Here is a 27,445-nt window from a genome sequence, read left to right as displayed (position 1 = left end):
CACAAAGGTGTGGGGCTTTTCTTCACCAGTTCTATCACTTGCTTGAACAAAATTAAGGAAACATTCTGTTCTGGAGTTCCAAAGGGATACAAGAAACTGTGGCACTTTTAACTTTTACTGTCTGCTAAGTGTTGGATTCTACAAAAGCTCAACATCACTTTCAGCCATGCTAATTGCTTTGGAAATGACCTAAACTTTACTTGAAACGGCCTTTGCCTTGTTCTTTCCTAAAATGTTTGCTGCGTGTAATGTGTGTTCTAGATCTTGATTTTCTAGAGAAGAAACAGAGAAGATTAGGAAATGGGTAACTGGGAAATCTGTGTGTCCCTCTTGGGCCTACCCAGCCTTTGTATTTCCTCCTTTTCCTTAAGAAACTCCCAAGTAGGCAGATGGAAGAAGACAGGACTTTCACTAATATTTTAGAACATCTTGTTAGTTAACATGAAATAGATAGAAACTGCATTTTTCATTTTTGATTTTAAAAGCACACAATGTTTTTGAGAAACACAACATGTTATTTCTCCATTACAATTATAATTCTGCTGTGAAAACTTTGACAAATAATTGTACAATATGTTATCATTGATCATATAAACCCCTCTATCACTTATCTCATCGTTGATTTCTAAATTTCAGAACACGCATTTGTCTGTTGAAGTTGGAAAAGACAGAAAGAGAAATCCATTTAATATTGAAGTTAATGTGTCATATTGAGGAAATCTTGTATGAATTCTAAAATCTACCCTTAAGTCCACTTCACATAAACACAATTCACTAAGTAAACAGCTTTCATATTGAGCTAACATTTTAACATTTTTAGGCTCTCAGCGTGTATTTAAATTATCCTTGGCATGCATAAAATCCTAGAGAATTGGAAAGGTTTCTTAAAACAGCAATTGTAATATTAAGCAAGTAGGACAGAGAGCCAATTTCTGTGGCTCTAGAGAAAAATTCAATGAAATCTTCAACTTCATTTCCTTACTTTCTCTATATTTCATTGTTGATGGATCCTAATATTAAAACAGTGCATTTTCAAAATATAATTTATTACAGACCCAAAACGGGTATAATAACTGACATTGGAGAAACAGGTCATGATATACTAGAGAAAACATTTGGACATAGTATGATATTCCCTGTACCGAAACTCTAATAACATGCTGGTAACATTTTCTTATTCTGTGCCAATCTGCAGAGTTGTTCAACAAAGAACCGCCAAGCACACAGAACTGAAATTTGGTTATAGTTTAAATGGTTATTTCAGTGCCAACTTATTGATATCCTTTAATATTTTTGCCTAATTCATATTGCATTTGCCATGTACTGAGTGTTTACAGTAGGAAATGTAGGAAGAAACATAATACCACAATTTTACATTAAAATGCATATATTTAATTCGTTATCTCCCAGAAACAAACTTGTAAATTTAAAATGTTTTTAAAGAGAAGTTAGATAAAGTGTGCAAAAATCTTTCAGTACATCTTGGCTTCAGGAAGAATAAAGGAATACAGGAAATATGATAACATTAAAATTTTTATTATTTCATTTAATGAATGGTACATCCTCAGTTAGTAGAATACCTTAGGTTCTATAATACTACTTGCGTACGGGTGTGCGACTGTATGCTAGTCAAATATGTGAACAGATATTGTCATTCAAATGTTTATCTATATGTGATATTTCTAATTTTAAAAAAATAAAATAAGATGAAGTTCATAAATTAATATATTACATTTAAATGAAAACAAATATCTAGATATTCTATTAGATCCTTTGAGTTTCTTAGAAATGATTATTTTTTCTTTATTATTTTTTCTCCGCCATGTATAGATTATCTAAAATTAAACAATGTTTGCATATATTATGCAGATATTTACTTTGTAATCATAAATCAATTGTGTCTACCCTTAAAAATACCCTCAGATTATACATATATGACCATCTGTTTAAACACAGATTTACATACATACCACACACATGTTGCTAGTCAGCTCCACATTCAAATCTTTACATTTAAAGCTATTTTCTGTACATTTAGTGTTTTCACCATAGGATGCTATTGGAAGGAGGGAATTTCTCTTTTTAGCTAATGAATAAGATGGTGGAATTAAATGTAGTTTAAGTGCTAAATTAAAAAAAAAAAACTCTATGTAAGGATGCCTTGCTCGTTTTCAGCAGAATGGATACCATCTCCATAGAGTTCATTCTTGACCTTACCTGAGTAAGTATTTTAACTTAAAGTATGAGATGCACCTAGAGGGGTAAAACATTGAGCTTAATAGGAAGACAGTTAATAACCTTTTTTCATCCTTGTGCACTATCAATCATGGCTGTCACCAGTCTGCTGAATCAAAGCAAAAGTGTTCTTCACAGATGACTGATTAGAAACGCAAAATCACAAGATCCATCTTCATGGTCACTTTTATTATAGTCATTTTTAAACTGACAGCAACATGCTCAGTTTCAGCACACTGGGCATCACAAATAGTGTCACTCAGTGCAGCTAAGCATGAGAAGAGGTTGGTTGGATTATACTTAAAAATAATTAGGCCCTCAACCCTTTGTGGAGCCAAGAAAAAAGGTATTTCTCTCTCCATCCCCCATATCCTCCCCCACCCCCATAACTCACTTTGATTCCACTGTATCATTAGTTTATATCATTAATTTACCACCTTGAAAAGAGGCGATCAAGGTATAGTTTTATCCTCATTAATTATCTAGGAATTAGGGAATGAATATGTCCACTTGGGAGTTACAGATAACTTTTTGTCTACCACTTTTTGTCAACTTCATGACAAACATCACTGTTACCCTTATAGTTAAATTGGGTTCTTTTTATATAGAAATGTGTTTTTAGACTAAAAGCCTCAGGAATCTAAGTAGTCAGGTACTAGTAAATGATACTTGCTATGAAGTATCACTGAGGACATCTATCTGTTGAAGACATCTAATAGCATCCCCTAGATACTGTAGCATTGGAATTACTGGGATTATAACTATTTAAATGCATAATCTTAAGGTGGTCAAGATATTAACTATTAGGTGGCTATGTAAATTCTTGTTTTACCCCCTACATTACTTCCTTTTCAGCCCTAGAATATTGAAGCAATGACAAATTTGAAAAACCAACAAGTAGAAATACATAAAAATCATTAAACTAGGAGGTTTGAAACAGTTATGGCTGAATCAAATGATAAGGAACTTTGTCTTTACTTAGAATCTTGATCTTTATGCTACAAAGATTACCCCTTCAAGTTTATTTCATGCTATTTTTACATTCCTTCAGAATATTTTATAATATCATAAGGTACTAATGATACAAATATTTATATGGGAAAATTTTAATAGAAATATTTCAAAATATGTTGTGATTTTCGTGCTCATTTTACAAACTCCTTATTTCATGTTTCAGAAAAGAAAACTCAATTGAATTTAAATTTTAATTTAGTAATTTTAACCAAAATACCCATCTGAAATTTCTATACAGTTATCTTTTCCTTTTATCTCAAATGTCATTTCCTTGTTAGCAGCCGAATACACTCACTTAGAGAGAGGAAGGAGAGAGAAGAAAAATTATCAATGATATTTCTTTATATAGTATAATGCCTTCATATTCATTTTCAAACATGTTAATATTCTACTTTAATACCTCTCTGTAAATCTACCAATTCTTTTCCTCCGTCTCTACAAGCAGACACACACATACACACATACCTATACTCCTTTATTGCTTTATTCTAGGTTATGAGAATGCTTTTCTTCTCTGCACAAAATACATAGATTGACAAGACACATATAATGATATATCTATACTTATATAGATAGTAATAGGTGCACAAATGTACTCTCTACATATAAGAAGGCTAACATTAATTTCCTTAAATACCGTACTTTGTTAATACATATTTTTCTGTAAAATGGAGACATTATGAAATATCTCAATTAGCTATTTAGTTTGATTTTACATTCTTAGACAAATGAAAATGTCTTAGAATTTGAATAGATACATGTGTTAGTTGATATTTTAAAATATTTACACTTTGTAAAAATCAATGACAATAGTTACCGATATATTGTTAAATATGTAAAACTAGGATTAAATGAAATGCTTACATATTTTAAAAGCTACATAGTTGCATAGATGACAATGTAATAATCACCTTAATGGCTTCATTTTCAGTTTACTTTAATGACAAAACCGACAAAATTTGTGTGTGTATGTGTGAGTGTGTATGTATGTGTGCTTAGTTTAGATAAATTTATACTTTTAGAAAGGATAGTGTCCCATAGAATTCAATATTATTTTTTAAAGTTAATTTTTGGTGTAAAATATCCTTTGTGACTAGGTTATACTAGTCAGAATATTTATAGAAAAGAAAATTTATTTGAAATAACTGGACTCACTATAGCACATTTAAGCTACTAAAACTAATTCAGTGAAATGATATGCATGATTTTTGCCATCATCTTGGTAATCTGTATAGGCGGTCACTATAGATCTTAAACATTAATCTTTAATATGCATCATAAATATGAACATTCATAATGCTTATAAAGATTATAGATCTGGAATCATGTTTTCTGCTCTAGATGGGTCTTAATAAACAGAAAATAAACATAATTATCCTTTATATTTTAAGGATTTAATCAAAGCTCTTTAAAAATTAGTTCTTTTGAAAGTTACTATGGAGAATCATTGATAATTTTATGTTTTGACATAATTTGAAAACAACATTCACTTATATTTAAAGAATTAGAGTTAATTTAGATAATTTTTTGGGAAAAAAATATCAGTGTCTTTATTTATTTGAAAAGTTTATCAGACTATTTTGTTGCTGTTAGTTTAGAAATCGATCTTAATTTGTGTGCATTGCTTGTGCTTACGTTTGCTTCATTCAGAATGTTCTTGTGTTTAAATGAATAAAGTACACAATCTTATTTAATAGTAGAATATCATATGACATATGGACTAGCAAGAAATCTCATAATTTAGTTGGTAGAGGTATATTTAATATATAACTACATATTCATCAAAGAATATTTTAAACTAAAAAAAAGACAAATGAAATGTTTGTGCATTTGGGGCTGAAATTTATATTTGTGCATTGCATGTAATATATGATATATACATACATATACACAATTACACCTAAATACTTTCAAATTTAGATTACTGACTTCTTTAAATGGTAAAATGCTATCACACACAAATAGTACAATTATCTTTGCCATACTTGGTTTATGCAGCCTGAATATGCAGTTACGGCATTTCTCTCTTTTCTGAGATACGATTTTCCCTTGATACTTGAATTGTTCTTTGTTGAATCTTTGTGATTAAAAAAAAAAGAAAGCTGTTATATGAGTGTCAGTTTGCAATAAATGTGTGAAAAAATGTACAGTCAGGATAGACTGGCCGTCTTTCAGTGTGTCTAACCTACCTGGGCTTCAGGGCTCCAGCTCCGTACCAGTGATATTTAAAGAGAAAGGAAAAGAAAGCAAAGGTCATACAAAAATCACCTTTAACATTTTATAGTAAAAAAGAGAAATATTTACAGTAATTTGTTATGTAATTTTATTTTAATTTTTTCTGTATTAATTTTCAAAATCTACTATTATAACTATAACTCATTTAAAATTGTCATTGTGTTCAACTCTTACTTCTTACTTACAGAAAAAATATACAGTCCTCTAAAATCTTTAAACCTGAAATTATTATTTTCTCTACCATTCATATTCTCCAAAGCTTTCTGCCACTCACCCACTAAAGCTAAGGGATGCATTTTATAACAAATAGACTATTTTGATCAGCATGAGCTATTTTACCTTGAACTTCAGTTTACAAAGAGATATGCAAATAGATTTAATGACAACTTTTCAGAATGCACCCCAAGATGTTAGTGATGTTTTCAAGTAAAAAATTTAGGACAATATGATATAAAGATCTTTTTTTTTTTGATAGCTAAAGCTTTTATATGTAAACCTTCACTTATGTATTACACAACCACTGAAGAATTTTAATGTATTGCAGTTCATTTTGCAATATTTGCACAAACGTTCAGAGTAGTATTATGTTGCTTAGTTATTTCATTATATTATATTTCACATTTAGATTTTCATTCGAATTTTCCCGTTTTCAACATTTGGATATCATCTCATTAGCTATCATAAACCAGTAGTTTAAGGAGGGGTAATTCTGAAATGTAAACACCCCTTCTAGAATTTTACAGCATTGCCATGGCAGCATTACTTTCCCCCAAACATTTCCCTGTTATGATTATAAGAAAAGATCAGATGCTGTGGCAATCTTTTTCATATGTGATCTTTCTTTCGAATTATTTTCAAAGTCAACCGTCCTTAGACCTTATTTTCATCACCACAAAGCATTAAGTTTTGCTTCTTTGTAAAATAGTTCTTCATAACATATCTTAGTTTAATTCACTTTTAGCAAAAGAAACACCCAAGCTCAATCTGGAGACCTCCTTCCAACATAATTTAGCTGGACCTTTTCTTAGTAAAGGTTTTCTGGTTTTCATTTTCACTTCATATTCTCAAATAAAAGATCCTTTGTTGTCTACCATTTGATTGGACTTAATGAAAAACACTCCATTTTAACTTAACAGTATTTCCTTTTGAATTTATTATATTTAAGAACACTGTCAAAAATCAAACATTTAATCTCAGGTTTTTGTATTTCAAAATATATTACTATCACATGGCTCAGTGAGGTGATGTAAAAAGTATACTGAAAAGATTTCAAAAAGAAAAGCAAAAGCGAAAAAAAAACCAGCTTCATTTTAATATGAAACTAAATACTATGGCTAATGTGCAGATTGGATGCAGCAGCTGACTGTAAAGTCGAACATGTGACAGGGTGCCAACAGCGGAATTGTGCAGTATTGACTAAATGAGGTTCACTGATTTGTATTGAGGCTAATATCTTCTTTAAACAATTCCGTGTAAATTGTGCGTATAAAATCATTGGAAGCTATTTCTCAGGACAGCCTCGCTGGCTAGCTACCTGCTGGAGTGAGGAAGATAATCAATAGGAAGAAATAGAGCCGAACATGAGCCTGGGAAGCTTCAGAGCAGTTAATGCTGATAAAAGTAGATGATGTCAATATTTGGGAATAGCACAACTCTAGGATAATAGACAAAAGAGAAGTGCATATGTTGCAGGGTGTTCAAACAGGGGCAAAATTAAAAGCCTAAGTGGCAGATGATGCCCTAGGCTGCAAAAGACATTATTTATTACAGGTATTGGTACATTTCTCCTGAAATCCAAACAGAACAAGATGTTATATGAAAAAGGTACCGAACTTTTCTCAGAAGCTTAAATACCCATTTCCATTGCAATGGCCAGAAGGTTTCTGCTCATGATTAGTCTAGGAGAGATTGTCCTCCAAACACTTGACAGATATATATTTTTACATATGTAATATTTCATGTCTCAGGAAGAAATTGTATTTTTTTTTGTAATTCTCTAAGTTGTTTCCAAGATACAACAAATAAAATAACTTGTAAAAGATAAATGAAAATAGGCTGTCAGTCAAAGGGTGATACCAAAGAAATAAACGAACCTAATTGCCTTTGCATATACTTGTGATTATAGCAGACGCCTTATTTTTTAAAGGTAGTAGACTTATTGGAAGTGAGGTAATGGTATATTTGTACTAATTTAATACTGAAAATCAGTTTTCCTCTTGCTGTCAGGCGATGAAATTTTGTTCTTCTGTGCTGATCTTTCTGTTGATGAATTATGACATAGTCTGTCAACATGAACAGATATGTGGAAGGAGATTGGGTGACTGAGACATACAACCTGCATAGAACTCTTCTTGAATTTTAAGCATGTAATAGTGTTTGGGTACAACAAGTAAGACTGTGCTTGCTTTAAGATGCTGTATTTTTACATAATTTAAGCCCAAGCAAAACAGGTGGACTATGTGACAAAGCTTTCAACCTGAATGAGTGAGCTAAATCCAAAACACGTATTTCAGAATACCTTTTTAAAAATCCCTTACACATCATAAGTTGGTTCCTTTAAGAAAAAAAAAATTGCAAAATATAAGTTTCTCGACAAAGAGGAGAAATCCATTCATGGACACGTGATTATCAAACATAGCCATTTTCTCCTAAATTAAACAATTCCACAACTGTTCCATGCTTTTATTGTCACAGATGTTTTTATTGTTTGGTGTTAGATATATATCAACACATCATTCTGAAGTTAGGTAAAACAGCCAAGCTTTGATAGTTTTCACTTAAAATCAAATATAAGAAATGTTATTAGAAAAACAAGTATATTTATCTGGGACCTAACATTGTAAACATTATTTTTACCCATAAAAATACAGAAATAAATAAATTTTCCCCTGATATTCATTTTATGCTTTTATTTTAGGAATAACTCTTTATTTTGAAAAAAAAAAACTTTTAATTTTTTTTTTTTTTTTTTTTTTTTTTACCAAATCACACCTTGGAATTATTAACCCAAGTCACTGGATTCCAATTAAAATAATTTCATATTCCAAATATATAATCTTTGTAAGCTTTCCTACAAATAAAATTTGCTTTTAAAAAATTGCAAGTATGTTGTCATAAATCCTCTCTTTTCATCTTAAATACAGAGAAATAAAAGATCCTTGGTCATTCTTGAATTCTAAAGAAGGTTTCGTTTCAAATAAAATATGAATTTTGATTTAGAGACACAGAAAAAATCTTTTAAGATCTATACTTCAACTAATTTGTTAATCTTGTGCCACTTTTAGCATTTGTCACACATATAGACCAGGAAATTGGCTCCATCTCATTCTAGCTCTGTATTGAATTAAAAACCTCCACTGCAAAGAAGAGCATGATGTGGGGAAAGAATAAATTTAGTTCTTTCTTTAGTAATGCACATATATTTCCATACATTTCACATCCTCAGGGAGCCTATGAATGCATTCAATAAATACAGAACTATAAACTGTAATTCCAGAAAAGGGAAAGGTTTAAACAGTTTTCTGATTTTAATATACCATTTTAAGTTTGAAGGATGAAAATTAAATAATTTCATACATTTTGTTTTACTTTTTTTTAGCAGACACCTTCAGTATTAGAAATAAATCTAAAATAATGAATCTTAGTTGTTCCTTCCACTTGGATAACATTAGCAGTTTTAGATCAAAGCAAATTAAATATCAGCAGTGACAAATTGAGAAAAATGTTTTATACCAGTTGAATCTATGTTTGCATTCAATCCACCAAAGTCCACCCTGACTAACTTAGTAGACACTGTATACAAACCATTTATGTACAGACATTAAAAGGAGTGTCCATTCCTATTTCGTGTTTCTAGGCTGACAGAAAAGGGAGTTTTCCATTAAGTGTGATAATAATGGATAGATTTTAAGTGCGATGGGTGCATTTCGATGACGATTTTGTTAAAAATGAAATATGCCCCACAGGTGAAGGAGATTACTAACTCTGATATAGACTCGCTGAAGGTGTAGTTCACTATACTTTCAAGCATTTGAATCTGTGACTGTGTTCTGAGGAGACCGTGCAGTGTGGTAGATTTATGATGGCCTCATGGAAACCGGAAACAGAGCTTGCAAAGATTATGGCATACTTGTTCAGAAAAACGGTGAACTGAAGGTCCCTGATTTACACTGACATGTATCTTGGTGAAACCATAGTTTGCAAATTGCCTTGAGTAGTCATCTTTTACTAAGTGCTTGATAGCTACATAAATGTACATATCTATTTTTAAACATATCAAGAATGTTGATACTGTATTTGAAAGAATTTTCTTTTAGATCTTGAGGTTAAAAATATTTTACTTACCTATTTCTATTTTCTAAATACCTTAGAAATTAATATTCAGTAAAAAAAATCATATCAGTTAAGAAATACATTCCATAATATCAATAGTGAAAAACTAAAAACTCCAGTAATATGAAGAATTCTGAAAAATTTCACAGTATATCTGCATATTAATGAAGAGGTTTAAAGTCTTTAAGGTTTTGGTTTTTTCACATTTACGTTATTATTCAAGGATAAAGAAAAGACTGAGCTTCAATTGTCAACTTAAAATCCATCACTCCCTGACTCATTCCTGTTTCAAGTGTTTAATCAACATGGTCTTCGTTTGAAGGATGTAGTTGTTTCTCCTTTATTTTGTGAGGCCAGTGAAGATACTCCCTGCCTAATTCAGGAATGAAATTGTGCACATATATGCTCATAGACTTTTTTTTTCCCCTACGGGAAGCCTTATCTGTGTATGATTAGAAATGACAGAATGCATGACACACACTTGTAATCATTCTGCTATGCATTTCCAATTCCTGAGAACTTTATTCTTTGCCATCCCTTTTTATTTTTATAATAGTCGATAGTGTCACTATTTCAATTTAGAAGAAACACAATTTTTCCCCCAGGTCTCACAATACCAATTTAGATGCTCCTACTTAATCTGAGAAATTAATGTTTGGGAAAACACGAAGTGTTACGTGATTAAAAGCTTTGAAATTGTTGAAACCACAGCCCCTTTAAAATCCTCATTCTATTGGTGCCATTCTCCTTGTATTTTACAGCTGAGGGGTTTGGATGCTTAATGCTGGTATTGTGTGAAGTGGGTGTTCCTGGAAGTCACACTTATGAATTATTATGTGCCCCAACTGCTTCTGGGCATAAAATTTCTCTAACAGACAGCAGCTGACAGATTGGGAGAATCTGGCACAAAGTGTCAGATAACGTCTAACTGTAACGTAAGTTTTGAAAGTATCTTTTGGGTCTCTTTTCTTAGGGATTTAGCAAAAACAAATGGAATATATAGAAAGCACATATTTTTTTTTCTATTGCCCTAACCTCTTTAGCACAGCTCAGCATTCTAGGATACCTTTTTTTTTATGGTAAAAAACACATAACATGAGATTTACCCTCTTATCAAAATTTTCAGTGTACAGTATTCAACTATAGGTGCAAGACTGTACAGTCAATCTCTAGAAGTTTTTCATCTTACGTAACTGAAACTTTTTACTCAACTCCTTATGTCCATGTTCCCAAAGCCCCTGCTACCATTTTACTCTCTGTTTTTATGAATTTTACCATTTAGATATTTCACATAAGTGGAATCGTGCAGTATTTGTCTTTCTGTGACCGCCTTATTTCACTCAGCATAATGTCCTCAGGGGACATCAGGATACCTTTCCGGGTCTAGCCTTATTCTCCCTTTCCTTGGGGGGTCACAGAGAAGGGGCTCAGTTGGAATGTTCGCCATGGAATAAAACAGTTCACTTACCAGGAGACTGCCGTGGGAGGGGAGTCAGAAGAGAAAGGCTGGTGGATTCTTATAGGAAACAGGTACAATGAAGCTTGTAGCCACCATTTTCGTCATTGGTGATGGTTGGGAAGTGAAGTGAATGTTAATTGCGTGTTCACAGTGTGATAAGGGCTTTACTTACATTGTCACATTCATCCATTCAAGTCCCCACTGAGGTAGATACCGTTATTATCCTCACTTTGCAGACGAAGGGAATCAAAGCAGAGAGGTGAAATAACTTGCACAAGTTGATAGAGCACTTAAGTACTGGACATGGGATTCAACCTTCCCCTGAGCACTCTCATGCTGCTTCCCTAGTAGTCGCTTAGTAAAAACCGGTCTTTGAATCCAAGGAGGTAAAAATGTAGTCTGTATCAATGGAGGAGAAACAGCTCTTCCATCTTTTCTCCTAGCTAAGAAATAAGGAGAAAGTATCCTTGGCCAAGGTCTGCTGACGTTTTCTAGCTATCTTGTCCTAGGGTAAACAGAGTAAACATATCAGAGTTAGATGTATTAATACATCCTAGGGTACAGATGTCAGAATGTTCAACGTGGCAGCTTTAATCTTCCAAGCTTCTTTGGTGGTTTGGTGTCCAGACCCCAACTATGCTCAGTGGTGTGAATTTACTGATGGGTTTGTAGAAGATGCAAAAATTTAGTAAAATCCAAGTATTCCATGTGAGTGAATCTGTTTTCAATTACGTGTTTCTGTAACATTAATAGGAGTTACTGTGGTTTCCACAACTGTATACAGTTTCCACAACTGTATTCTTTGGTTGTAGTTGTTGCATTTACATGCTATTGTATGAGATCAAGTATAAACCTATGGTTCAGTGGGATAATTTATTGTTTTTACTCCTTAGATAGGATTTAGTGTTTAACTTTCTATATTCTCATCAATGATAGCTTTTATTATTTCTTCTGCATTCACTTTTGTTCAAAAAGGCATTCACTAAAAATTACTTGTTTTATTTACTCATGAGTTGCAGATGATGTGAAAATTGGTGATACCCATCATGCCAAATCCTATTACAGGTGTATACTCTGTTGAGGTAATATAGATATTTTGTTTCATGAAATATTATAACATTTACTTATGTGTACAGGATGCTTTGTAAACAGTAGGTGCTTAATACATGTTAAGCAAGAAAATACATATTTGCTTTCATTAAAATATGATTTAAAAGGACCACAGGCCTTTGATCTCAACATTGGTTATTCAGGTTTGTTAAATTAAAGATTACTTTTTTACCCCCTTATGCAACCATGAGGATGAGGATATAGGCAAATGCAGGGTGCTGGCACCGATAATGTTGGTGACAGGGAATGTCAGAGGTGCACAATTATTATTCAACAAACAATAGAGTGAAGTACATAAGAGTGGAAGCATGGGAATCAGTAAAAAGAGGGTTAGAATTCTAGCTCTAGTTAATATGGTGTGTGATCCTAGACCAGTTATTAACCTCTTCAGACCTAGTTTGCCTTTTCTATAAAGTGGTTATTATAATAACAGGGAGAGATGCCTCAAGAGATGATTTTTAAATATTCTGTGGAATAGCACAGAGCCTGGCATTGTGTAAGTACTCAGTAAACTTTACCTGCCCCTATTAATATATAGGATATTTTGATGGCTCTAAGTATATATTGGTTTGTTATTTGAAAATTTCTGTTTTTGGTATGTTACACAAATGAGTGATCTTTCAACTCAGAAACTTGTTTTCTTTTGAGGATTCTCTTAAGAATCAAAGCAGACTCAAATCCAAGAGGAAACTCTTTAAAAACAGAGTTGTAATTCAGAATATTATGATTCTATAAACTTGTTGGGTTTCAAACATGAAACTTGAATAATTTGGTCTTATATGTGGTAGAAATAACCTATAAAAATTTTAAATTAAGTAGAATTTTCCTTTCATAGTTGGCATGGGATTCACATTTTTTTAAACATCTTTATTGGAGTATAATTGCTTACAATGGCGTGTTAGTTTCTGCTGTATAACAAAGCGAATCAGCTATACGTATACATATATCCCCACATCTCTTCCCTCTTGAGTCTCCCTCCCACCCTCCCTATCCCACCCTCCCTATCCCACCCCTCTAAGTGGTCACAAAGCACCTAGCTGATCTCCCTGTACTATGCAGCTGCTTCCCACTAGCTATCTATTTTACATTTGGGATTCACATTTTTGAACTGTGCTGTGGCTACAATGATGAATGAGTTACTGTCTCTATATTTTAAAAACTTGAAGCTTGATGACATGTTTAATGACCAAAATTATGATGTAAGAGCATTAAGGTAAATATTAATTCCATGAGACTAATTTAAGAGTGTAAAGTCAGGATTTAATGTATGTCGTGGGCTACTGAGAATGCCATGTTTTTCAAACGTTCTAAAGCTCTACATCTGTCACTGTTGTGTATGTATGCACGTGTGTGTGTGCACGTGCGTGTGTGTTCATGAACTGAGAAAACAAAATTTTAAAAATTCCTTTTTTAAAAAAAATTCCTCTTTTAATCCGGCTTTCATTGTTATGTTTGTAGGAAAAGAAATAGTGTTTTCCTTTCTCATTCTTAAGTGAAGAATCTATTTCCCTGAAGGAATAATTACGTGCATGCATAAACTGGCAGACAAGGCTTATATTACACAGTCATGTAAACAGTGAAGTCCTTATAAATAGCGAAATTTCTTCAACAGAAGTAGTAATATTTATGATGTTTTCCACATTCCTTCATTTTTAAGTTTTCTGCTTTCTTTCAAAGTCTGCTGGGCAGTGCCATTCATAACTTCTGAGAAAGAAAGGCAAAGCTCTTTCCCTTTATCACTGACAGGAATAACAAATATCCCATCTCTTCCTGTCCTTTGACTTGGGTGACTTGTGCCCTCGTGTGTGACCACAAGGCACCCTTTCTGTTGACAGTTACAAGCAAAGTAGAGATGCTCTGTTGGACTGTATGCACAGTCCAAATAAGCCAGGATGTTAAGGATGATCTGGGCACCAAAAGTGTAGGTGTTTGAAGCGCGGTATAGCCATCTTGCTGGACACTTAGACAAAACAGACAAAAGGACAGAGATTGGGCATTACTAAATTTTCGACCATATTTCATTCATAAGTGAAATGAATTAGATGACTTAGGATTTTCTAACTGCTAGAGACAAAAACATTTCTCATATTAGATTGTTGAAATTAAACCCAATTTTCAGAGTCTATAAGCTGTATTTGGTAACTTTTCTCTTTTTTTTCCAAGAAAGGTATTAGGCATCATTTTCTATTCTAATTTGGTATTAATGTTAAAAGCATGTCTGACTGTCATCTATTATCACAGGTGTCATCAGATGGAAATCTAGTTCCTGAGCTTAACTCTGATATTCTGTATGTCAAGACAAGTGGGAACCAAATACATCTCTAATGCTGATTTCCTCACCCTGGACTGTTGCTCTCTCAATGTAACCTCATGATAGAATTGAAGTGATATATATTCCAGATCTTTTGAAAATCATTTGTTCTTAACCCAAAAGCCCAAGAGTAAAGAATGCCTACATGCCAACATGAGAAAGGAAAACAACTAATTGGCAGAAAAAGAGATAAAGAACACGAGCAAAGCTTTGTTAATCTTTAGCCTTTCATTAGAGATTTACTCAGTCATATAACTAATATATCTTGGGTGCTCACAGGGTGCCTGAAGAAGAGGCATTGTAGAACTGGAGGTGCAGAGTACAAACAAGACTAGAATTCCTACCTATTAAGTGGGAGTGAGATGAACATTTAGTACTGGTACAATGCAATGAAGCAGGCAAAGTTTCTTAGAAGGGCTAAATTCCACATTGCAATTTGATGCATAGACATCATATCATAAACATATTTCCATCATATTGTAGATTTATTATTTTTTATGGCTAGATGTATTATATTCTAACTCTTCATACTATTAAACTTTTAGATTGTTTCTGAACTTTTTCTATCATTGACATTATTATTTAGACATTTGAAGATTGCCTCAATGTCCAATAATAAAGAAATGAGGGAATAAATCATGGCATAGATGTACAATAGAGGACTATACAACATTAAAATGACTGTTGCCAACACTCAAATGATTTTAAAATGAAAAAGTAAAGGAAAAATTGAATTATATACACACATTTATATATGAGCTCAATCATGTTTATAAATTGAGCTCAATTTTGTATACATATGAAATTATCAAGGAAATTTTACCAAACTTTTACATGCAGTAAATTTTGTATGTGGGGTTATAGGTAATTACTAATGATTTTTCTTTTTATTCCTTGCTATTTTAAAGTTTTTCTCTAAAGACTGTCTTTTTTTTAGAATCAGACAACATCTATATGCCTAAAGCTTCAAGTGATCTGATTTTCAATCAAAAGTAAATAATTTACAGTTTTGAAAGATATTCCTAGTTTTTTTCTGGATGACCTTTACCAACTTAAACAGGCACCAAGAATATCAGTGATACTAACATTCAGTCAAAATAAAGGAAAAACATTGCCTTCTTTAATAAGTAAAAATATCTCATTGCTATTTGCATTTTTTTTTGATTAGAATATATGATGATTATTTTTCTCTGATTTCTAATTTCTAAAAGGTATTTCCTTTTGTCTGAATTACATATAATGTCCTTTGCCCATAGTTCTAGTTTCTTTTTCCCTTTTTAAGAATGCTTTATTTTACATTAACGTTTGCTGCAAATATTCCCCTTTGGCTGCATTTTTTAAATTTTATATTGTTTACTCTTCAGAAGTTTTTTTAATTTAAAAAAATATTTAATATTGGAGCATAGTTGATTAACAATGTTGTGTTAGTTTCAGGTGTACAGCAAAGTGATTCAGTTATACATATACATGTATCTATTCTTTTTCAAATTCTTTTCCCACTTAGGTTATTACAGAATATTGAGCAACATTCCCCGTGCTATACAGTAGGTCCTTGTTGGTTATCTGTTTTATATATAGCAGTGTGTACATGTCAGCAGTTTTAAATGACCAAATTTGTTAATATTTTCTGTTGTGACTTTACTTATAATCTCACATTTTAAAAGGTTTTAGTCCTCCAGAATTTTATAAATATTAAATTATTTTGGTGGTTTTGCTATTGTTTAGCTAGTTAGTTCCTTGTAGTTTTTAACTGAACATTTAAAATTAGCGTTTATAGAGTATTGTTTGTTGTATTGACCTACAGTTTTTTGGAATGCTAATAAATGGTCCCAACACCACTATTTACATTTTTAATGATACACCTTTAATTATATATGTATATATACTCACATACATATGAATACATAGATATGTATAGAATATGTACATATGAATATGTATGTATAGTATAATATTATTATTGAATCTATTATTTTCTTTTAGTTTGTACACATGTATAGAAGTTTGTACATCTGTCTCAAATACATATTTTAATTAACCTTGCTTTAATCTTAATGAATTATAATAGTTTATGTTTGTACACACATTTCTTTTTTGTACATTTTAAAATATTCTTGCCTCTTTACTGCCCTAGATTAATCTTACTACCAATTTCTGCCATGCTCCAAGAAAAAAATCTATTTCAGGTTATTTAAGGTTGAGAATTATATTAAATGTACAAATTAATTTAGAAAATTGAATAACAAATAGTTATGAAGAATTTAATAATTTATTTGAACTCAATTGAATTTTCTGACTCCTTGTAACAAGAGAGACTAATAATTCCTACAGAGGCATGAATGGAGACACAATCCCCAAAACTTCTGTATCTTTGCCTTTTCCCTCAAAAGGCTCTAGGAAGCAACAGTCCACCCCAAACCTAACAAAACTCACTTTCTCTGTGTTGCTAATGGTTACCAATGAATGTTCCAGGACTCATGGGAGTAGTTCCTGAAAACATTAAAATATTTAGCCAATTGAAGATGCTTAGGTTAACAAACATCTTGAGGAGAAGACATTAAACCTAAAAGTCCTTATCTCATGAACAATTGTGACATCAGATTTCCTAATACATGAAATTTCAGAATAAGGGTGTTGGTAAGAAAGGAACAGTAATTCTGTGTTGCAGGTTGGTTGTGGGAAAAATAGATCTAATCTGTATCATAAGTTTAGAAGCTTGGATAACAGAGGAAACCAGAATGCCTGTGGAGAGAGGTCTGTGGAAGTGTTGTTAGCAGGCATCATTTTTCTGTTGCAATTTTGTATGAGCCCAAGTGTTTGTAGGGTAGGTGCTTATATTTGACCCATGATATCAGTTCATGCCTGATTCCCAGTTTTCTTTTCATTCCAGTTAAGATCTCTGATATCCACTGCCTTATATCTTAGTTCCAACCCACATCTTGAGACCAACTTATCAGAGCCACGGTTGTCAGCATCTTTCTCCACAGCTTTCATTATACCACCCATACACTTTGCACTAAATTCTGGGTTGCATATTTTATATATTTTATTTTAATTACTCCCCCTAAACAAATATGAAAAGTACATATTATTCTGGATTCCCGCCTAATTTTTACTAGTACTAATTTTTCCCATATCCCTCAGAAATGGCAATTTTGCCGTACGTGGACATGTATTCAGGTGATCTGTAGAGCTCCATGGAACTCCAGAACCTGTGTTCCCTCAAGAGATTCTACCTGCTGGCATTGCCAACTGACTGACTCAGTGAGCTTTAAATGAGCTGGTGTTCTCTCCATGGTCAGCACCTGGGTCTAAGTCAGGTGTCTCTTACCCACCCCCAAACCCCCAGATCTGTTAATAGTCTTCTATCTTGTCTTGTCTTGTCTGTCTATCCATTTGCCATCCTTTTATTTAACGTGTTGTCAAGGATAGACAAAGGAATTCTATTTCTAAAGCTTTCAAAGACCCATAAGGAGAGCCCTTAAATTCAGTGTTGATACTAACAGTGAAAAATGTGACCCCTTACTACTGCTCAATAGTTAGATATTCTTGGCCAAAATGACGACTAGTTAGATGCATGCCTGTTGTTCCTATATACCTATGAATTTAGCTGGATACAGTGTCAATACATTATAATGGGCTGTAGGCCCTCAATAGTAACCATTGATGGATGCTACCAAGGGCAAGCCATTTAGGAGGGAATAGGAGAAAACTGAACAGCAGGAAAAAGAATACTAGACCTTGAGCAAGAGACCATAATTTAAGTTTTGGTTATTTTAGATATTAGCTGAGTGTCTGGGAAAGTTTATTAAACCTTCTGAGTCTTTGTTTCTTTATGTATAAAATATGGATTACATTATCAGTATACTTATTCATAAGATTCAACAAAACAATATGTAGAAAAGACTGAATTCTGGCACAGAGTTGCACATTTGATCTATCAGGAAATAGATGGCACATTCAATGGGATAATGGATGAGATTTATTGAAGAATTTATTTACAAGGTATGGACAAAACTAAGAGAAAGTGAGAAGGAGGGAGTTGTTACTTAAAGAATTCTACCTGTAGGACAGGGTTTCCTGTAGAGGGTGTCTGGCTTAGGTAAATAAGCAGCAACTTCAGGCTTATAATAAAATTGGTTACATTAAAGTGGTCTTTTCTTTCTTTCTTTTTTTTTTTTTTTTTTTTTTTTTTTTTTTGCGGTACGTGGGCCTCTCACTGTTGTGGCTTCTCCCGTTGCAGAGCACAGGCTCCGGACGCGCAGGCTCAGCGGCCATGGCTCACAGGCCCAGCCGCTCCGTGGCATGTGGGATCTTCCTGGACAGGAGCACGAACCCGTGTCCCCTGCATCGGCAGGTGGACTCTCAACCACTGCACCACCAGGGAAGCCCCTAAGTGGTCTTTTTACTGAGACAATTATTGTTGATGGAATTTTTGGTTAAGGGCAAATTATGGGGCTTTTTGACTTATAGTCAAGTCTCATCCTTACCGTGTGGGTTTAAATGTTTCAACTGGGTTGTGTCAATTGAAGTTAATGTGAGTATTTCCTAATAGGGGAGATGTCTGATCTAGAGAGCCATGTGGATGTGTTATAAATTGTATAAAGTCCTATGCCGTTTTCGACATTATCATATACACATGAAGAGAAATAAAAATGTATAATCCAATGATACCACTCCTACAACTATTTTGGAAAAATTACCCCTACCTAAGAGCAAATAGAATCATACTGGACTGATCATTTGAACCCAGAGAATCTGATCAATATCAGAAATGGGCTCTGTTTTCCTTGCCTTCCAGACTTTTTCCTATTTTCCTCATGTAAATTAATCCCAGTGTTGTTGTGGTGTTGGTTGGGTGTGGGTACAGTGGCGATTGTTTATTTGTCCTGGGAAACAAACTATATGGTTGCTGATGCTATTCGACAGCATCTCCGTGTAGATGGGGATAATGGACCTGACATATGGACATGAGCAGGTGTTTCCTAATTGTCCACCACGTGGTACCCTCTGAATTTTCCCAGCTTTTGTGTTTTTGATCACATAAACAATGTAAAATGAAAATATCCTGAGAGAGGAATTGAAGAGCAGTCAGTTGCTAATATGCTGGCTCCACGGTTTTACTGTGTATTGATACTTAGAAAGAAGGTAAAAAGGAGAAAAGAGAAACTGAGAAATTTTCTGTAAGCTAATGAGAGTACCAAGAACTGGGTCTTGGACAGGTAGCTGAATAGGTAGTAGCAGCTGAGTGACAGAAGCACCACCAACTAAAATGGGACAAGTGCAACGGAAGGAAGAAGAAAGAGATCATGAAACTAACAATATGAGTATACTAAGTATATTAACCTTAAAGGTGGTGGTGAAAATGCATGGGTTCTAAATATAATCTAAATAGTGGATCAATATTTGAAAGGTCTTTTTGAGACTGAGTATTTTTAATTTCTGCTCTTTATGTGTTTGTTATAATAAGACAATATTTACATTCTACTTAAAAAATAAGCCAAATGTAGATACTGTTTTGTCTTATGCCCTTTGACTTTATTCACAGTGACAAAATGATACCATCATTTTTATGTGACTCATATGCAAAATGAAATACATTAATCTCTGAGATCTGCTGATGGGAAATAAGATCAGATATTTCACTTCTAACTCTATCAAGCAAAAGAAAAATCAGTTGTGATTCCAAGAAGAGATGAACTCTTGGTAAGGAAATATTTGTTTTACAATTTTCAGAAAGAATTATCAATAACATACTGTAAAAAAAAAGTCAAATGCCTTAGCATATTCTTTCTTTCTTTCTTTCTTTCTTTTTTAACAAAACCATAACTGGCACATGAAGGAACCCATTCATATTTGAGGAAGATGCAATTGCATAAATATTTAAATTTCCCTCTGTGTTTCTGCGTTCATAAAAAAAAAAATTCAGGTGTCACTAAAAAACACCTCATACTTAGAGCTCTACATTAGCAAGCTGTCAACTTCTTGAAGACAAAAAAAGATAGTTTAGCGTTTGCTTTCATGTGTTTTTTTGAACTTACTTGATCTTGTTGGTTCTAAAATAGTATATAGGTAGAGTCTTGAATCAGTTGTTGTTTATTTTAATTTCTAGACTTAAGTTCTGTAATCCATCAATAAAAGTATGTGACAACTTGTAAAGGTTTTTTTTTTTAATTTCTGTTTTCCTGGTACAAGTATATTTTGTGACAAGATGGCATTGGACCTGCATAAGTTTAATTGCCACAATTGTTTGATTAAATATTTGATTTGGTGATTGGTCAGTGGGACTGAGAAGTCAGCCATGAGAATTTTATATTAAAACTAATTTAGTAGAAAGGTGTTGCTTCTATTTGCTTCTGCTAGTCAACAATGGAGTGAAATCTGAAGTCTTTCAAGCATTGGGAGGCAAGATGAAAATATCAGTGCTACTCTTAGATGTTTCTAAATGTTTGTATGTTAAATATTGTAGATAAAGCCTCTCTATATGTCCTCACAAAAAGCTTTACTTTGGATGGCAAGTCTAGAAATTCAGCAACACTGAGTATAAGGATAAAGGTACATGCACACAGTGCTATTTAGAAATTTGGCATTTAATGTTTTGGGACGGATAATTGAAATCATTAATGTATAAGTTCCTTACATTTCCCTTGGCCTCAGAGGTTTTTGTAAAATGGTTTTCAAGAAAGAGGTAAGACCTAAAAAGGGAAAATTCAATATATTGTTTAGCATGCATATTTGACACTCAAGTTTATTGATATGTTCTGCCTTTTATAAGATGAGTACTATGACAAATGACAGAGAAGAGATTGCACGTCACTATCTCTGTTCTATCTATGTACTGCCAGTGGGCAAAGATTTCTCATTTCATACATCATTTACAACTTCCTACAGTAATTTTACACAGTTCATATCCTCGATACAAGGCATAGCAATTATCTATACATTTATATGCATGCAGGCATACTGAATATGAAAATCATGCAGTCCTAAAAAGAGTTCCAAAGTTCATACACTCCAACCAATAAAAGTTGGTAAAGCCAGTAAGTTCTTCAATTCAAAAACTTTCCTATTTTAACTTATGTCCCAGTGTTACCTCTGTAACAGGTTGTTTCAGGAGATCTTCTTTTAAAGTACTGTTCATAAGAGTAAAATATTTTCAGTTTTCCCAATTGCTTTTGTATTCCAAAATTATGTTAAAAATCATATTCTTTTTTCTATCCCCTTTTACTCTTTTGCCTCTAAATGGAATAAGAAAAATACAATATTGCATTTTGGACTAGGCAAAAAAAGCCCCTAAAATGTACAGATTTTCAATTTTAAATGCTCATATACATAAAAGGTTGGCAGTGTTTTGTTACTTTGGACTTTCTAAAATTATTTTTAGGTTATCATAGTTGCTCTACATTTTCATCTAATATATAACACATAACTTTGAGAGAGATTGTAATTTGCTAAATTGATATATAATTCATAATCTTCAGAAGTGATTTCTGAACTCTTTCATGTGTTATCAATAGTTTATAATTAGTTTTTAATTTTTAAATTTCTAATTTTTTTCCAAATTTCATTCTTCATATTCTGGCTTTCATTATATGTGTTTAGAACAATGAATGGTAATTATATACTTTCAGAAGTACAGAAAGCAATTATTCAGATTCAGGAAACACAGTGAATCCCACCCTTTATCAATGAATTAATATTCTATCTCTTTTCAAAAATTATTCAGTGTGTTGACATGATATTCCTATTCCTCCACAGCCATGATTTCTTAAGATTCTTTCCTTTCTTTTGGGAAATTTTTGCTTCAAATTCACTTCTATTAGCCTTCCTTGGTATCCAGAATGCACATGAAAGCATAAATCTATATATAGAAGCTGAGGTTTCTATATTTAGGTCCTTGTATTCTAAGATAAGACAGGAACATATAACTGGTATATTCTACTTGACTGTTTTGGTTAATAATTTTGATAAATGTACAAAAAATTAGAGGTCTTTCTTCATTAGTTAGCTTCAGGGGAAGAGATTTCCAGTGTTATTCTGTCACTGATAACTTTCTTTTTGGTCTCTCTCTGAACTTCAATATCTTCATATGTAAAATGAAGCAAAGTGGACAATTTTAAATTTTCTTAATATAAGTAAGATTTGTTTTCTTATTAGCCATGACTCCAGAATGTTATATGTCTGAAAACAAAACAATTTATTTTATGTGTACAAAATGAAGGCTTTTTAAATTCAAGACTTTTTTTTGCGCTACGTGGGTCTCTCACTGTTATGGCCTCTCTCGTTGCAGAGCACAGGCTCTGGACACGCAGGCTCAGCAGCCATGGCTCACGGGCCCAGCCGCTCCACAGCATGTGGGATCTTCCCGGACCGGGGCACGAACCCATGTCCTCTGCATCGGCAGGCGGACTCTCAACCACTGCGCCACCAGGGAAGCCCCAAGACTGTTTTAATGGCTACTGTATTTAACTTCATTTGCCTATATTCCTAGTAATGTTATAGTCAACGACAAACAGTAACTGTAGAAATGGTTCCATTATATCTTAATTTTACACAGTCACATTTAAAAAATAGGTCAGCAGTTTTATAAGCACTCAACTCTACATATGTGTTTTTCATAGCTAGTTATTTTCTTTTTGAATGTTATTTATGGTTTTATACAGCAGGTTCTTATTAGTTATCTATTTTATACATATTAGTGTATACATGTCAATCCCAATCTCCCAATTCATCCCCCCCACCCCCCCACCACTTTCCCCCCTTTGTGTCCATACGTTTGTTCTCTACATCTGTGTTTCTATTTCTGCCCTGCAAACCAGTTCATCTGTACTATTTTTCTAGGTTCCACATATATGCATTAATATATGATATTTGTTTTTCTCTTTCTGACTTCACTCTGTATGACAGTCTCTAGCTCCATCCACATCTCTACAAATGACCCAATTTCATTCCTTTTTATGGCTGAGTAATATTCCATTGTATATATGTACCATATCTTCTTTATCCATTCATCTGTCGATGGACACTTAGGTTGCTTCCATGACCTGCCTATTGCAAATAGTGCTTCAATGAACATTGGGGTTCATGTGTATTTTTGAATTATGGTTTTCTCTGGGTATATGCCCAGTAGTGGGATTGCTGGGTCATATGGTAATTCTATTTTTATTTTTTTAAAGCTAGTTGTTTTTTGAAGACTTTTTACTAGGCATTATAGAATGCCTGAATAACAGGGATAAAGTAAATGTCCATTTAAGTGTGATTTAGAGTTTTTGAAAAGGAGAATGTAGTCAAAAGCAGTTCTTTTAATGAACTTAAACATAGAAATGATTGTTTAAAAGCCACACTGATGAATTCTTTATAACACTGATCCTGAAGTAACACAAGAAGCTACAATAACATCATACATACCACATATGTAGAGAAGTCACATTAGAAAATTTCTAGAGGCTAAGTCATTTCTTCCTTTCTAATCTTGAGCTTCAAACCAAAGCTACTTTTGACTGCAACTCCATCTCTATGTACACACAGATAAAAGAATAAGTGGTATTATCAGGCAATAAACATTGTTTTAAAGTTATAATCATAGTAATTCCATGATCAGATGTCACTTCTTCCTTGTTGATGTTATACTAAAGATATTATATCATTCTTTCATTTAACAGATATTTATTGGGGTCCTCTTATTACATAAAAAGTAACTAAACCTTGCCTAGCTAAACCTTATTTAATCTAAATTCAGTGTCAGATTCTTGTCATAATAAGGATGACTACATATACTAGTTTTTTTTTATTGTTGTATAAGAAATTACATTTAAGTAGTGGCTGAAAACAACAGACATTTGTTATCTAAAAATTTCTGTGGATCAGGAGTCTGAACACAGATTAGCTGTGTTCTCTGAAAGAATGAGGTCAAGGCTTTCTTCAGGATTGGGCTCTCATCTGAATACTCAACCAGGGAAGAATCCCTTTGCAAATTCACTTAGGTTCTGTCACTGCCATAATTCATTTCCTTGTGGTTGTAGGACTGAGGGCCTCATTTTCTTGCTGGCTGTCAGGTTATTGGCTGCAAGCTCCTCTCAGTTCCTAGAATCTACTCCAAGTTTCTTATCACATGAGTCTCCCAACATCACTGCTTGCTTCATCAAAATCAGCAAGAGCAAAAGAGATTCCTGCAAAATGGGAGCTATGATCTTATGAGCATAATCACATACATGCAATTATGTATATTCCTTTGCCTTTGTTGTATTTTATTGGTTAAAAGCAAGTCACATGTCTCATCTATACTCAAGGAAAGGAAGTCACAGGAGGCCATGGACATCAGGAGGTAGGGGTGATAGGAGACACTTTAAGAGTCTGTCTGCCATACTGTGTAAAATTAACAATCTAGGTAGGAGCAATTCATTTGAAAATAAATACATGAACAAAAATAAAAACAGTAGGTGTAGTTCAAATATTCTTGCCTGTAAATTAGGAAATTTGGCCTACTGTATGGCTTTCAGTAACCTGAGACACCTCTTTGGACCCAAACGGGATTGAGTTCATATCTGAAAATTGGACTAGAATGATTGCTAAAATCCTTTTCAGCTTTAGACTTCTACAAGGCCTAGAATATTTGGAATGCATAGAATTATTCAATGAACTATATGTTTTACTTTTTTAACCCAGATATTTATTCAGAAGTTTAAGTCTTCTTAATAGTTTACAACGAAAAGGCCAAATCTGTCAGGATTTCAATTTAATTTAAATGCATTTTGAATGTCTACTCTAAACAGGTCATGGAACTTAGTAAAATTAATGATTAAGAAGGTAGGTTCTAGGGACTTCCCTGGCGGTCCAGTGGTTGGGAATCTGCCTTCCAATGTAGGGAACACGGGTTTGATCCCTGGTCGGGGAACTAAGATCCCACTTGCCACGGGGCAACTGAGTGCAGGCACCACAACTAGAGAGCCCATGCACCACAACGAAAGATCCTGCATGCCGCAACTAAGACCTAACGCAACCCTTAATTAATTAATTAATTAATTAATTAATAAAAGAAAGTAAGTTCTAGAGTTAGATGCTTGAGTTCAAATCCCAGGCTCTTCCTCTCATCAGCTGAGTGACATTGGGCAAAATATTTAATCTCTCTTCATTGATAACATGAAATGACAATAATACCTAGCTTTTAAGATTGCTGCCTCACAAATATTAATTATTTAAATATTAGCTGTTGTAGATTTTATTATCATTACAATATAATACATCATTTATATTAGGCAAGGGAAATACATGCAAGGTGAATAATAAAGTTTCTCTGCCTTGAAGGAACTCATAGAAATGGTGCTTTGTTGAAATATTTTCCCTTCTAGGTAGAATATGTCATTATAAAAATGTTTTATCTCTCATGAGATTTATCAGTAATCAGGATATAGTTAAAATTCTTATTTAATTTGATAAATATGGTTATATTAATAATTGAGTAATATCTGTTGGATTTTATCCAACATTCTCAACAAGAATTAACTAAGGTAAGTTTTTTTTTTAATGTAAAAATTATATCAGCCTTATGAAATGTTCATTTTGATTCTATAGATTCTGTTCTTTTGTGAACAGATTTCCAGGTACAACACTTCATGGTTATTAATAAATGGGCCATACATAAATTATGCATTAAGAAAAAATGAAAGGCAAAAGCACTGAGCATCCTTTTTGCTAGTTACGGGAAACAGTTTCACTGTCTGACACCGAAGACAAGACAGTCAGTGTAATTTCATACAATTACAAGCAGCCAGGTTCATACCCCACTTCATCTTTCACTCTCTTTTGTTCTCTACACAGAAAAATCACATGTAATGAGAAATAACCATGAAGCGATCTCTATTTTGATCTGCAAGAGAATCCTTAACTGTACACATTTTCTGAAATTGTTTTTACCACCTGGTCTGAGTTTTTCAGGCTTTGAACTTCTCCTATGACACAGGGACAAACTCAAAAGACCCAAAACTACAACAGTCAGATACTTAAAAATTCTAGTGAAAGTGAACATCTTTGCTGCCTCATAAACACATAATATGAATGGAATGAAGCAAGGCAAATATTGATGTGTTTCATGAATATGTGAATATGTGGGTGTCTTTTGAGGGAACTTGACCAATGAGAGATGGTAGAAAGGTAGATCTACTGGTAAGTCTCTCTGTACTTATTTTTATTATTATTCTTTTTGGTCATGCCACACAGCCTGCAGGATTCTAGTTCTCTGACCAGGGACCAGGCCCAGGTCCTCAGCAGTGAAAGTGCAGAGTCCTAACCACTGGACCACCAGGGAATTCCCTCTGTTTATGTTAACTACAAAGAGAGGAAAGGAGATATCAAAGGAGTTGAGAAGAGAAATACTAGCAAATAGCTACATTCTCAGTTGGTGAAAATCATACCGAATCTTTTTGTATATGAACAGCAATCTGAAATTGTCTTTTTTCTTTACTTATTTCTTTGCTTTATCTCCCTATTTAGAATATCAGGTCCATGATGTCAAGGCTCTTGTATGTTTTGTTCATCACTTTAATCCAGTTCCTACAACTGTGTAAGGCTACTGTAAGTGCTCAATAAAAAAAATTGCTCTATGAATGAATGAGGAATCAAGAGATTTGGATTCTAGTTTTCCTTACAGCTAAGTAGCTGAGAGACCTTAGGATTATCATTTAACCTCTTGAAGGATTAATTTCTTCACCGTTAAAATGATGGAGTAGCCTAGATGGCTAATGTTTCTTGCA

At 33.3% G+C, this 27,445-nt stretch overlaps 1 long non-coding RNA gene across 1 annotated transcript in view; it reads left to right on the top strand.

Moving 5' to 3' along the window:
- Positions 1 to 26,094, top strand: part of LOC132501089 (uncharacterized) — a 36,925-nt gene extending 10,831 nt beyond the window's left edge. Inside the window, exons 2-3 of the long non-coding RNA XR_009534131.1 lie at positions 20,245 to 20,402; positions 22,987 to 26,094. This is a non-coding gene — a long non-coding RNA (uncharacterized LOC132501089). The remainder of the gene's footprint in view (positions 1 to 20,244; positions 20,403 to 22,986) is intronic.
- Positions 26,095 to 27,445: the final 1,351 nt, after the last annotated feature.

This window comes from Mesoplodon densirostris, chromosome 13 (assembly GCF_025265405.1).
Source record: "Mesoplodon densirostris isolate mMesDen1 chromosome 13, mMesDen1 primary haplotype, whole genome shotgun sequence".
Lineage (NCBI taxonomy): Eukaryota > Metazoa > Chordata > Mammalia > Artiodactyla > Ziphiidae > Mesoplodon > Mesoplodon densirostris.
This window is presented reverse-complemented; position numbering and strand designations above follow the sequence as displayed.